The 10,793-nt window shown below is 42.2% G+C and overlaps 1 non-coding gene across 1 annotated transcript; it reads right to left on the bottom strand.

The window, feature by feature from the left end:
• Window positions 1-8,107: 8,107 nt before the first annotated feature.
• Window positions 8,108-8,181, bottom strand: trnan-guu (transfer RNA asparagine (anticodon GUU)). Its single transcript has one exon. It is a non-coding gene; the product is annotated as a tRNA-Asn (tRNA).
• Between the last annotated feature and the right edge of the window lie 2,612 nt (window positions 8,182-10,793).

The raw sequence follows: 10,793 nt of genomic DNA, 5'->3' as shown, positions 1-10,793 counted from the left end.
CCCAATTAAGTTGCCTACAGAAAGGCCTGAATTCTTTGTGGCATGGATCCTATACAAGGTGCTGAAACCTTTCCTTTGGGATTTTGATAGCATCAGGTAGTTCCTGCAGATCATTTTGGTCGTACATTCACGCCACCTCCTTCTGCCTTCTCCAAAAGGTGCCCTATTGTATTGCAATCGGGTGACTTTGTTGGCCAATGACGAAAACTGAAGTCACTGTCATGTTCGTGGAACCTGTTTTGATGATGTGCACTTTGTTATCCTGCGCGCTTTCCTGTTGGAAGTATCAGTGTAAAAAAGGGTAGACTGTGGCTGTAAAGGGATGCATATGGTCAGTGTGATGCTTAGATACGCTGTGGCGTTGAAATTATGCTCAATTGGCAGTAAGGAGCCTAATGCATGCCAAGAAAGCATTCCCCACACCATTACAGCACATTAACTTTGTGCAACATTATCACAGAGCAAGAGAGACCAATGTATTCATGCTGTTTATGCATTCTGACCCTACTATCTGCATCTGGTAGCAGAAATCGAGATTCTCCAAATCTGCCAATGATTCTCCAACCTTCAGTCATCAAGTTCTGGTGATGACAGGTTCACTGCTGCCCCATCTTCCTGTTCTCAGCTGACTAGAGTGGAACCCACTGTGGTCATCGACCATGCTTGCCAACCTCAATTTTCCCAATTCATTCAGCCTCCCAGTCACAATTCTCATGTGTATCTCTAATTTTAGGATGCACATTTTATAATTAATTTGGCATTTACAGTATATTAAACCTTTTGTTTAGTTTGATCAAAGTGACCCATTTTTAACTTCTAGTAAAATAGGAATTACATTTTTGGGGGGTGTAAGCTACTTGACAACCAGTGAATAAACCTGTGTAAATATGGTACTTGGTTTCTGTGTTTTTTGTTTTGTGTGTCAGTTCAAACTAAATATCAGTAATCATCTGCATGAATACCTTGTTTGACTTGTTTGATAAGATGATTTATGCTCCCATGCTTTCATTCTAGTGGATTTATATATAAATCATGACTTTGCAAAAAAAAGGACACATTTCAGTTAAATATGATCTAGCAGAGGTAAATGGCATCCCTTTACCAACCAAGACAAAAAAAGAGCAATGGGGCCACATTACAGTGGTTTCTTGTTTAATCTGACGTTTTGCCTCTGCAGCAAGAATGCCGCTGGTTGGGAACAAATACTTGTTCCAACAGTAGGGGGTAGCTGCCATGCATTTTGCAGTGACTTGCCATATACAGAAGAACATTTATCTCTGGTTTGGAGATATCATTTGTCTTTTGGAAAAAAAAAAACTTTTAGCTGGCAAAATATTAGTTGTCATGCCTTTTGATTTATAATCATTGTTATTGCAATTTAAGTAGTGACTTAATGAGCACAACTTAACTAGCGCCAAAATGAAATTCATAATTGTTTTTGCTCGATAAGGCTGAGCAGTCATTGTAGCAGGATTAGCTAGGGTGTTTTTCGCACAACCACCACCAGGTGGCGAATGTGAGCACTCCAGAGCTGTTGTGCACCCATGCCCCACAGCGCCAGTGGTTCCACTCCGAAAAAACAATCAACGTGACGGACAAGGTTGAAAGAAAGTACATTTCCAGCACACTTACAGCTGTATAAACTGAAAACTGAAAAAGCACAAGCATGCACCATGTAGTTGCCTATAAATGCAGTTTTTGCATTTTTTACAATAGAATGTAGGCATTTTTTTTTTTACAATAGAATATAAGGGAGAGACATTGACTCAGGAAGTAAGAGCAGTCATCTGGCAGGATCCCGCCCGGGCTGTGTTGAAGTGTCCCTGAGCAAGACACCTTACCCCACAGGTGTCAAACTCCAGTCCTGGAGGGCCGTAATGTCTGCTGGTTTTTGGGGTGTTCTGGGTTCATTCAAGTCATTGATTGGTTGAAGTATCCACACACCTTGTTCTCAAGGGCTTAATTGGCAGTTGATTGAAAGGAAACCGCAAAAACCCGCAGACACTGCGGCCCCCTGGGGATTCAGTTTGACACCCCTGCCTTACCCCGAATTGCTCCTGGGTGGTGCCTTGCATGGCAACTGTTGGTGTGTGTGTGTGTGTGTGTGAATGGGTGAATGAGAAGCATCAATTCTACAACATTGGATAAAGGCAGTATATAAATGCAGACGATTTACCATTTAGTCTTTAAATACAAATACAAACGATTTGCTCATAAGAAGATATGATTTAAAAATGTTCCTTCTATAGGAGCGTTATGGATTATAATCTGTGGTATTTATTGTAAAACCCAACGCTAACCCTACGACTGAATTTAGCGAGGGCCGAAGGTATTGGCATGCTTGTCTTTCTGGTGTTGCTGAAAGAATATTAGTAGGGTTAAATATTAGCGGCCGCTATGCGGAGAGTCTAGATCAGCCAATAAATAAGCCACGATACAAAGACAGGAGTACCACTCTGCCTTCCGCTCTTTACTGGTCTGACCAGGAATCTCCACAATAGGGCCAATACATTCATCTGTTCTCGACATGAATTAATTACCACGCAGAGGAATGATTTACCGACAGGTCTACGGGTGCAATATGCCGTGATACATTAAGCGTAAATTTAAATCCTCCCTTAGACAAACTCGAGGGAGTAACCAAGCATTCCCTGTGTAACAGTGAGTGTTCAGTAAGGGAAACCACACCGATTAAGTTACCAATTTATTTTACCAGACAGGTTACATACTTAAATTACACTCTAGTTCCAAATAAAATACATAAAAGTATTACAAAGGAAACCAAATTACGGAGTCTTAAGTCATACCTGGTAATAAAAGCTACGTACAGGGGTCTGCCTACGGACACCCTGTACATAGAAGTTACGTGCACGGGAGTCTGATTGCATCCTTCCAGATTACTTGGTTTGGTCTCCTTAAATCCAAAATCAGGCCTTTGAAGTTGACCACTCAAATGGGTCTGCAATGAACCATCTGGCCTTTATAACCATTTGGAATTTGGAGCCAGGCCTCCCCAGAAAGCAAGATTTAATCAGGGGTTGAGGCACATGGCTTTCACTGGGGCAGAGCTCCACACAGTTTCTTCTTGGTTCCTGGATGGTTATGATGTCCAAGGTTTGCGGTTGCAGAAATGAAACCATTGCATCAGTCGCACTGAAACAATCAGAATAATACCAAACATGAATATTATCTAAACTGACTTTCATGAAACATCCGATGCTTTATGTTAGCACAAACGGTTGGGGAGACCTGGGAACAATCTATCACTTTTAGGTTTTCACTTTTAAAAGAATCAATACACATTAGCGCAAATATTTGTCATGTTGTCACGACTCGCAGACAAGGACCCAGATGCAGACCGGATGTAGTAGGCCAAAAGAGAATAATTTATTCGACCAGGATCAGACAAGGCAGTCACTCAGAATACAAACGAAGATCATCCATCCATCATCATCCATCATCACCCGCTTATCCGGAGTCGGGTCGCGGGGGCAGTATGCAAAGCCGGGTATTCCAGGCGTCCCTCTCCCCAGCAACGCATTCTAGCTCCTCCTGGGGGATCCCGAGGCGTTCCCTGGCCAGGAGAGATATATAAAGAGATATACAAACGAAGATCAAAAATCCAAAATCAAAAAGTCACAAAATGACAAAAGAGCAGATCCAAAAACATTTATCAAAACACTAACTAAGAAAGCAACCATGAACAGAAAATCAAAGATCTATCAAACTCACATGGGAACAGAGCAAAAACAGGTAGAATTTCACACCAAACATTTCAGGCACGATCTGGCAAGGGCTGAACAAAAGGGAAGAACTTAAATAACAGAGGGAAGCTACTAATGGGCAGGAGACAACGAGGAACAGGGAGGAATCAATCAGAACAATGACAATGCAAATGAACCAAAGGGGGCGTGGCTAACAGAGACGGGTGAGGGCGGGGTTCAGGACAAAGAAAACACAAGCACATGGTAAGGCAGACACAAACACAGGAATACTATGACAGTTAAGACAAACATGAATATGAAAAATAATAAATTACAAAAATAAAGGATAATAAACAATGAAATCAATTCACAAAACACAGATCATGACACATGTAGAAATAAGATACATGTGTTTGCTATGACTATAGACCACCGGTGCATTTCTAGGACATTCCTGGTGATTACAGTTTGTAATTAAACTGAAAAGATTGTTAAAGTTATGACATTCTTCTCATTACAGACGGGTGTAAGAAAAATAATGAATTGCCATACCAGAGGGATCACAGTCTACAATGAGAATAGCCTCACAACAATTAAAAACATAAATAAATGTGGGAATTAAAATTATAAAGAAAAAGAAAACAGTGAATAATAAATACAATGTAACCAATGCATTTCCCTGCTTGTGGGATTTATATCAAAAACAAACTGAACAGCATACGATCCTCGAAAAATTATTATTGGATTTTGAGTAGGCTGATCATGCGTGCATTGCAGGACAATTGGGAAAGCCCAGAAATGAGAAATAGGCGATGTCATAGACTGGGCAGCAACTCTGGCCTCAGACCTGGGTCAAGCAGGCACGTGGTGAAAGGATTAGATGCACCAAAGCTACACCAAACTGGCGATGAGCTGCAGGGACTTGACTAACACACCCTGAGCAGAGGCACTTCTCCCACTGGATCTTCCGGAAAATTCTGAATTAACAGCATGTCAGCTCGCAACTGACCAGACCCCGGTAGGGAAATATGGCCCCAAGTCTCTCTGGCTAAAAGTGTCAGCTAAATAACAAATTACTTATTTTTATTATAGAGGGGGAGTGCTTCTTCGGCTTCTTCAGCTGACCGGAATTGAAAATCCACATCAATACCGTACAACATTAAAAAAGTTCATAGATGCTCCAGTTAGACTTCCCCCAAATAGAAATCCAACAGAGCCTCTGCAGCAAGGCAGGTGGATTATAGTTTGGGAATGTAGTCACAAACATAAGCCCCCAGTCTTCATTAATCATGAAATATATATTTTTTAAGGTGAGATTGGTTCATAACCCTCTGGGCTTTTACCAGCACAAGCACCAGTTGTTTTGCATTGTTATTGTTGTTGATTTTATGCATGTGCAAATTAAAAAATGAAGAAGTGGAAAGTTTATCTTAACACTGGAATGGTCTGGGGGGGGCTTATTAGGCTTACTAATTACTAATTAGGCTTATTTGATTATACGCACTAAATTAGTTTGATTTCACATCAAAGCATTGGTCACTCAGTTGCTGAATAGTGTGTTGGAGAAATGCAACACATTCACACCTGGGTACTAGTGCCTGATGCCTGTTGGCAAGCAGGGGGATTTTCAAGGACTTTTTCGAGGACTGCTTTTTATCAGTCTTAGCTGCCCATTAGGCTTGGCAGTTCTAGGCAGTAAAATAAATATTGGCCTTTTGAAACATTACTTCAATAAGTTTATCACTCCTCTGCTGGCAAATATGGCTGTTTTATTTGTTATTTGAGGATAACAGCACACTACGAAAACTGGAAACTTTGTGCTATTGTTGTCAATCATTGTCAACAGCTGCCAGAAGTGTTTGTAAGCTTCCATGTTGACGGCAAGCCCATACCCAAACTGACCTGATGTCACAGCCAAAAATAGGTCTGATACCCAGCCAATCACAACATCCAATCTGGCCCCATCACGGTGGGGTCAGGATACTGCCATCTCCATGGCGTTCCAATTTGTCCATTTGCACAACCTATTCAAAGAGCACCGCAGGCCCTGCATTAATACAGATCCAAGTGCATTAAGGGTGGCTTTACATGACAACGGTGCCTGCTGAAAACGGCACACTTTTGTTGCGTTTGGGCCTTTCGTTTGCATGACACCGGCATTTTGGAGGGCTACAAAATGAGTTAACTTTTGATAACGGGTTCCAGAGTGGAATTATTCGATAACGCTGTCCTTACCGTTTCCGTGTAAATTGTTAAGACGCAATTGTTGTGACAACGGTGTGAGGAGTGAGGGGAGGAGGCGGGTGATGACATGAAACTGGGATGACTTGGATCCTAATACACATGCGCCAATCAGTCTAAACAGGAGTAGAAGACTGCATGCGCAGGTATGTGGTGTTGAGTTACAAAGCTGCACCGCCACCCACTGGCCTGGCATGCATACTACAGCGTTTCAAAGGTTTTTTAGTAACTGTGTAAATTATTATCATAAGGTCTTCGTATGAACAGATGGATTTTTGGGAAAAGCAAGGGAAAAAACAGGGCCTAAATCGTCTGCTTTAGGTACCTTTCCCGTTTTTCCAAATTTACCTTGTAACATACACTCCGTGACCACTTTATTAGGTAGAACTGTACACCAGCTTGTTAATGAAATATTTAATCAGCCAATCATGTGGCAGCAACTAAATGCTTAAAAGCATTCAGACATGGTCAAGAGGTTCAGCTGTATTTCAAACCAAATGTCAGAATGGGGCAGAAATGTGATCTAAGTGACTTTGACCACGGAATGATTGTTGGTGCCAGACAGGGTGGTTTGAATCTCTGATCCCTGCTGATCTCCTGAGATTTTCACGCACAACAGTCTCTAGAGCTTGCAGAAAATGAAAACATCCAGTGAGCAGCGGTTCTGCATGCAAAAACACGCTGTCAATGAGAGAGGTCAGAGGAGAAGGGCCAGACTGATCCAAGCTGACAGTGAGGTGACAGTAAGCTAATAACCATGCATTACAACAGTGGTATGCAGAAGAGCATCTCTGAACACACAGTACATCAAACCTGGATAGTGGATAGGCTACAGCAGCAGAAGATTAATGTATTAAATCTTAAATCAAATCTGAAATCTGAAAAATAAAATGGAGACAATGGAGGTAAAAAAAATGTAATAAAAATTGCCACCCCATTTTTACTTTGGGGTCTCCAGTGTGGCTGGTCCAGTGTGGGGGCTTTGAGAGTTTGGGAACTCTTTGTTGAATCATGCAAATCCATTATAAATCCACACTGAGCGACAAGAAGTGAGGAACCACATTGCCTTGTACTCCCGTTTTGTTTTGTTTTAAATTAAACCACTTTCAGTTCTTCATAATTTCCTGTTGATTTACATATGAAATTGGGCAGAAAGAAGAATGCGATTCTGCTTGAGTGCATACTAATATGCAGAAGCTTTAATACAGGCCAGTTTTTGGTTCAACATTAATGGCTACAGCTACTTAAAATATTTTCTCCATGAAAACCTCTCTAATGTTGCTTATTTGAGTCTAGCCCCCAAGTAGTCTGTAGCTTTCTCTTTGAAATGTGTCCATGGATAATAGCGGCTGGCAGTGCACAATTAATTTTATGTCCAATTTAGTGATCCTACAAATTTTAATTGCTCTGAATGAGGATATCTGTGTTCGTGACTGATGTTCTTTGTCTTGACTAATAAACCCATTAGCAGAAGCAGTGCTACACAATCTGATCACAAATGCTCTCAGTCATTAGGTACCACCATTGAAGAATGTTATTAAAGATGAAATTAGCAAGCTGATTTGCCGTTGAAAAAAGTAACTTTTATGGTGTGGAATTCAGACCGTCTCAGAACTAGCAGTGGTTGGCTGCCCCATAGGGCAGTGTATGATTGAGCTGACTGTTTCCCTGGGTGGGGGTGGGGCATCCCATTTCAGTGCACACCAGCTAACCCCTCTGGTCAACACTGGTCTGCACAAGACATGGCTGACGATTATGGACTGAGGAGTGACAAAAGCAATGCTTGATAATGGAGTTTGGAGCCAGTGTTTCGCTGCCCTTCACAGTAGCAGTGGCCACAAATACAGTATGCAGCTTTCTAATCCAGACATTGTTTCATGCCAAGAAGCTGCAATGCAACGCAAAACCTGGCAACATCATTTGCAAAGTTTGTTATAAAATAATATTTTGGATTTTTGTTTTATACAGTGATTTCTCCTTGTTTTATGTAATGTAAAATCAGAGAAAGAGGGTTATGAATGTAGGAGTCATTGGACAAGGCTGGGGAAATATATTCAGTACAACATCAGTTTGAAATGTGTATTTTGCCATTTTTCTTGGCGCTCCTGAAAAACAGCCGCATGTTTGCAAGTCATAATGGCAAGAAACTGGAGAAAAGCACACGTCCCTGGGTGGGCTCGAACCACCAACCTTTCGGTTAACAGCCGAACACGCTGGCCGATTGCGCCACAGAGACAGCTGGTCACAGCATCTGGTACTTGTGCTGAAGTCATCTGACCGTTCAACGTAAGAAAATCAGGTGACAAGGTGCTGTAACTCTGCCAGGAAGAAGGCTTCCTTGCCCCCTTTCTGCAGCCTGGCTAGCTCAGTCGGTAGCGTGTGAGTCTCTTAATCTCAGGGTCATGGGTTTGAGCCCCGCGTTGGGCTTTCCCTTTTCTGAACACACTCTAGATGTCAACAGCTATGAACAAAGAGTATAAGCCTAGACTTGCCCAACAAGCAGGCGCTGTGGCTTAGTTGGTCAAAGTGCCTGTCTAGTAAACAGGACATCCTGTGTTCGAATCCCAGCAGTGCCTACTTTACCCACTGCCTGCTGCTGCCATTGGAAGTGCTTAAATAGACCTCTTGGCTGTGTTTCATGCCAAGAAGCTGCAATGCGACGCAAAACCTGGCAACATCATTTGCAAAGTTTGTTATAAAATAATACTTTGGACTTTTGTTTTATACTGTGATTTCTCCTTGTTTTATGTTATGTAAAATCAGAGAAAGAGGGTGATGAATGTAGGAGTCATTGGACAAGGTTGGGGAAATATATCCGGTACTACACCTGTTTGAAATGTGAATTTTGCTATTTTTCTCGGCGCTCCTGAAACAGCTGTAGGTTTGCGAGACATGGCTCTGTCGCCAACGTTAGGAGACGGTTGTGAAAGTCATGATGGCAAGAAACTGGAGAAAAGCCAACGTCCCTGGGTGGGCTCGAACTACCAACCTTTCGGTTAACAGCCGAATGCGCGGGCCGATAGCACCACAGAGACAGATGGTTGCCGTTATCCGGTACATGTGCTGAAGTCATCTGACCATTCTACGTAAGAAAATCCGGTCATGAGCTGTTTTTACTCTGCCGAGAACATGGCTCCCTTGCGCAAGTTCGATCCCCACGTTGGGTGTTACCTTTTCTATCCACACTCTAGATGTCAACTGCAACATTTCAGAGAGAATGATTGAAAACAGAAATGTAATGAAGGGTTCTCGCAGAGCAGTTGTTAAAATGGGTTTGGCAGTCAGAAGTTGTTGAATTACTTTGTAAAATGATGCACTCAGAGTAGAGAGATGTGTAGTAAAATGCAATTCAGCGGAGCAAAGTCATGCATCTAGGGATTTCGTCAGGACATGGGATTGAACCAGGCTGGAATGGTCTGCTAATTTAGGGCACTATATAATAAAGATTAGATCAACTGCTGCATATGTAGAGGCCTGAATGTAGTTGGAAAAGCTTGAGTGTGCTCTGCTTTGGCAGCATATCGAAGACTCCAACAAAGCACAGAACAGGAAATCTGAGCATTTTCATGAAGTAGCGGGGCAACAGGACCGTATAAATGAATGAAATTATTATTTGTTTAAATTATAAAAACATCTATCGCTTTGAAATAATAATTACAGGCACTTTGTGTGTATTGCCACACAGTGACTCTTATTGCGGGCATTTCGTCCGTGATGTACAACTAAATCACAGTAAGAAGCGGCCTCATTACCCATGCTGTGGACTTTCAGACAAGAGCGAGAAACAGAGAGGGCCAGGATGTGAGAGGCATTGTACACAGCGAAGCGGATCAGAGGTGTTCCGACCCCTTTTCAAAGGGGCTGTCAATCACGCGGCCAGCTCGGGGGCGGCGGCGGATGAGATTTCCGCATGCGCTCGCGGCCACGGGCCCCCTATCTCTGCTCAGCACACCCACAGCCGCTATCTCCCGGCCCGCACCCGGGTCCCAGCGCCTCGCGCCTCTTCCCCCAGAAGCGTGCCGCCCATCTCACCGCTGGAACTTTTTTTTTTCTCCCTCCTGCCGGAACCACACTCCACGGCACAGTCTTCCACAGACTGAGCGGCAAACCGCTCCACCCACTGAGAAATCTCCAGAAAAGGGGCAGGGATTGCATTGAGGAAAATGACTGAATATGTCACGTAAAGATTACTTTGTTTTGTTTGTGGCAGAGGGGAAAAAGAACCGTGTCAGGTTTTGTCTTAAACACTGGCTCACCGCTGAGCTGAGTTGCAGCTGCTTGATATACATGGTCAATGCTCGAGAACAAATAGGACATTTCACATGAGTGCCCCGGGGTAATGGAAACTGTTTTCTGGCCAGGGAGAAACATAACAGAGTCTGTGGACAGGATCATTATTTGCCTACTGTGTAGAGAGTTAAGCACATGTAATGAAGTTTGGTCAATTTTATTCAAAAACCCAATTAAGCTCAATACTTGCGTGCGTGACCTTGAGTGTCTAGAAAGGCGCCACTTCAAATAAAATGTATTATTATTATTATTATTAATACCTTGAAAATTATTGAAGTCAGAAGAGCCTTACTGAACTTACTGAAATAACATAAGACAGTCGTGATTTAGAAAAATTATACAAACATTGATTACAGCGTAATAAATTAAATAAAGGAAAATAATAAATTAATACCACTGGGTGTTTAATTGTGAATAGGAATGAATGGTAATTAGCACAACAGCTAAATATGGATTAGTGGCACTACTGTAAAGTTTACTACTTTAAGTAAATTTGTTCAGTTAGTGAAGGCTAATACTAGAATAGTTGTGTGGTTAATAATACATCAGTGTCATAAA

The sequence above is a fragment of the Conger conger genome, chromosome 13 (genome assembly GCF_963514075.1).
Source record: "Conger conger chromosome 13, fConCon1.1, whole genome shotgun sequence".
NCBI lineage: Eukaryota > Metazoa > Chordata > Actinopteri > Anguilliformes > Congridae > Conger > Conger conger.
The sequence above is the reverse complement of the archived record's forward strand: the minus strand, read 5'-3'. Positions and strand labels throughout refer to the sequence as shown.